Source organism: Panthera uncia, chromosome B1 (assembly GCF_023721935.1).
Source record: "Panthera uncia isolate 11264 chromosome B1, Puncia_PCG_1.0, whole genome shotgun sequence".
NCBI classification, from domain to species: Eukaryota; Metazoa; Chordata; class Mammalia; order Carnivora; family Felidae; genus Panthera; species Panthera uncia.
Genome location: NC_064811.1, coordinates 98,206,895 through 98,210,607, shown reverse-complemented (window position 1 = coordinate 98,210,607; position 3,713 = coordinate 98,206,895). Strand labels below are relative to the sequence as shown.

Sequence of the window (3,713 nt, the reverse complement as noted above, 5' to 3'; positions counted from 1 at the left end):
TTTATTTTATTTTATTTTATTTTATTTTATTTTATTTTATTTTATTTATCTTTTGGGGGAATTGGCAGAGCCATCTGAGACTTTATTTGGGAAAAGATACTTGAATTAGCTTTTAGTTGGGGGCATGGGCAAGAGGGGGTACCCAGGGCAGTAGACTCCCCCTAAGGGTGGGCTGAGGACTGGGGCTGAGCCTTAAGTGGGTCTCCTGTTCCTGACACTTCCCTGCACAGCTCCTTCCCCTAAGGCTCTATAGCAGCCAAAGGAGCTGGAACGGACCACAGTGGTTGTTCACTTGGACAGGACATCAGACCACTTGGATCTTCCCATCAAGGGTCTCAACCTTCTTCACAACCACAGCCTCAGAGGAGCTGACACGGCTGAAGGGACTGGAGCCCCCGCCAGAGCTGAAGCTGGACTGGAAGGAGCTCAGGCCATAGTTGAGGCCAGGGCTCATGAGGCTCCTGTAGGCCAAGCTCAGGCTACCTGAGTAGCTGCTGGTGATCTTAGTATGGATACTCAGGTTCTGCATCCCAGACTCTAGCTGGCTCTCCTTGCCCTCCAACAGCATGCAGTAGGTGGTGATTTCAACGTCCAGGGACAGCCTGACATTAATGAGCTCCTGGCACTCATGTAACTGCCGTGTATGTTCTTCTTGGTTTGCTCCAGCTCAGCCAGCTTGGCATTGGCATCCTTAAGAGCCTCCCTGCTCTTCTCAACACTAGCAATGGTAGCCTCCAGGGAAGCCCTCTAGCCTTTGTGGCCCTCGATCTCAGCCAGGAGTTGGCTGATATTCTGGTTCATCTCAGGAATCTCCCTCTTTATGCTACAGAGGTCATCGCCTGGCTTCCCAGCCAATGTCTACATCTCCTTGTACTTGATGTGGTCTTGGCCTCATGGTCTCGGCCTCAGCCTGCTTGCAGCTGGTGATGTCCTCATACTGGGCTTTGACCTCAGTGATGATGCTGTCCAGGTCCAGGGCACAGCTGTTGTGCATGGACAGGACCATGGATGTGTCAGAGTTCTGGAACTGCAGCTCACAGATCTTTTCACACAGATGCCTTAAGAAGCTAATCTCTTCCATCAGCCCTTCCAGGTGGGACTCCAGGTCTACCATGTTCATGTAAGTTTCATCTGCATCCTTCTTGATAAGGACAAATTCATTCTCCATGACTGCATGCTCTTTGATCTCCTCCACATATTTATTCTCAAAGTCCTCCACCAGCCCCACATGTTGCCAAGCTCCACCTCCAACTTCAGCTTCCTTGGCCTAGTGTGTCCAGCTGTTGCGGAAGGTTGTTGATATAGCTCTCAAGCATGGTGTCCATGTTGCTCCAAGTTGTTTTCTGCTGCTATAGGAGGCTCTACTTGGTCTCCAGAAATTTGTTCTGCTGTTCCACATGCCACAACTTGTCAGGGAAGGAGGCAAACTTGTTGCTGAGAGTTTTGATCTGCTCCCTCTCCTGGGTGTGCCCAGCCTGGATGCTGGGGTCCACATCCAGCTCTGGTTCACTGAGACAGCTGTAATGCCCCATATACCTCTGGCCCTGCCATAGTCCCTGACCACACTCATGTTGGTGCCTAGGCCACCCAGGAAGCTGCTGCTGGAAGAAAGTGGAGGAGCTAATGCAGGCACCAGGTGCGCTCATGTAGGAGTGGCTGCTCAAGGCCGAGGGGCTGGAGGTGGACACCGTGCAGGACTTCTGGGTCACCCTGATGGACATAGTGGAGGCTGGAGTGGAGGCAAGCAGGCTGAACCTGGCAGAGGTTCAAGAAGGAGCTGAGAAACTGCTTCTAGGTGGGTTATCAATGCTTCTTTATATATTGTCTGTCTTCTATCACTCCATGACTTGGGGTTTCAGAGACTTTGTCTTGTTTTGTTTTCCTATTATTTTTCTCACCAGTTTTCTCTATTTCCTTTGACAACTCTTCTTTCTTCTCTGTTCCTAACAGTAGGTTCTTTTAGAGCAAATCCTTGGTTTTTCTCTCCAAAAGCAATCCCTCAGTGGATTTCTCTGCTCTCAGGGAATTCATCTGTTACTTCTATGTGAATGCTTCAAAATCCACAACCATATTGACAACTGGTTACCAGCCATCTACTACCTGAAAGCCTGTTTCACCTTCAGAACAATAGAGCCAACAGTAAAATTACATCTTTTCTATAAACAAGTTAGGCTGAACATCCCAGCTACTCATTCTGTCAGTGGAGGTAAGTCATCATAACATCCAAAGAGCCATATACTAGAAATTAACAAGGGCTAGAAATAAACCCTCCTTCCTGGTGATTCACTACATCACTTTTAGCACCAAGCCTTTTATAAGTTATGTAATTATCCTCTGTTGCTTTCCATTTGTATGCCAGTTATTTGACCAATACTCACTGAGCACTTACTCTGTGCCTGGTACTGCTGCAGGTGCAGGCAGATAGCAAGGATCTTGAAAGACCTTACAGGGTCATATAAGCTTAGAGCACAGAAGCCAACAACACACATACAATGACATAATTAAATTAAAGTGCTCATAAGATGAATATAGAAGGTAAAAGTAGGCTAATGTGACAGAGAAACTGGGGGTAAGATGGTAGAGGCCACATTAGATGGGGAATGCCTCTCTGAGGAGGTAATATTTGAGCTCATACCTGAATACTGAAGATACAGAGATACGAAGATCTAGGAATGTAGTCTCAACCCAAAGTATATTCGAGAGCTCTGAGATGTGGACAAGCTTGGCATATTTGAGGAAGAGTAGAAGGAAATGAATCAACAGAAGGCAAATATCAATCAGCTTGTGTGGATTCTGTAAGGTTTCTCAACGTTAGCACCATTGACATTTTGGGCCAGATAATTCTTTGCTATGGGGAGTTCAGTGCAGTGTAGGATATTTGGCAGTATTCCTGGGCTCTACACACTGTGGGCCAGTAGGCTCTCCCTAGTGATAACCAAAAAATGTCCCTGGAAATTACCAAATGGTAAGCAAAAAAGCCTCCGGTTGAGAACCATTGTTGTAGTCCAAAGTAATAAATTTTGATAAATATTCTAAGTGTAATAGAAAGCTATCAAAACATCCTAGGCAGAGAGTAATAGAATGAGTTACACTGTAGGATGTTCATGCTGGCTGTAGTGGAGAGAGACAAGAGTAGAGGCAGGGCAGAAATTAGAAGGCCACAACAGAAATTTGAGTCTGAGATGATGGACTAAGGTAGTAGCCAAGAGGATTCGTCTAGGAATTAGGTGGCAGGTATTGAGAAGAAGAAAAGAATCAAGCAAGATGCTTAGGTTCTTTGCCAGAGCCATGAAGTAGTTGGAGCTAAGCCCTAAACCTGAGATAGCAATGCCATTTATTGATGCAGAAGACTTGGAAGTAGATTTGCCAATGTAAAGGTTGGAAATCAAGAGTTCCCTTTGCCATATTAAGTTTGAGATATCTCTTAGTATCCAAGTGGAGACATCCAGTAGGCAGTTAGATGTATATGGGGTGTGGCACTCTGAGGAGAGGTCAGGCTTGAAAATTTAAGTCTAGAGATGGAATTAGAAGATGAGAGATTAGATGGGATCACCTACTGTATTAGCTTCCTGTGGATGCTGTAACAAATGACTATAAACTGGCGGCTTAATAAAACAGAAATTTATTCTCTCACAGTCTGGAGGCCAGAAGTCCAAAATTAAGGTGTCTATAGGAGCTGCACTCTCTCTGGAGACTCTAGGTGAGAAAATGTT

At 45.8% G+C, this 3,713-nt stretch overlaps 1 pseudogene; it reads right to left on the bottom strand.

The window, feature by feature from the left end:
* The window catches only part of LOC125923060 (keratin, type II cytoskeletal 8-like), a 7,586-nt pseudogene extending 4,523 nt beyond the window's left edge, over positions 1-3,063 (bottom strand).
* Between the last annotated feature and the right edge of the window lie 650 nt (positions 3,064-3,713).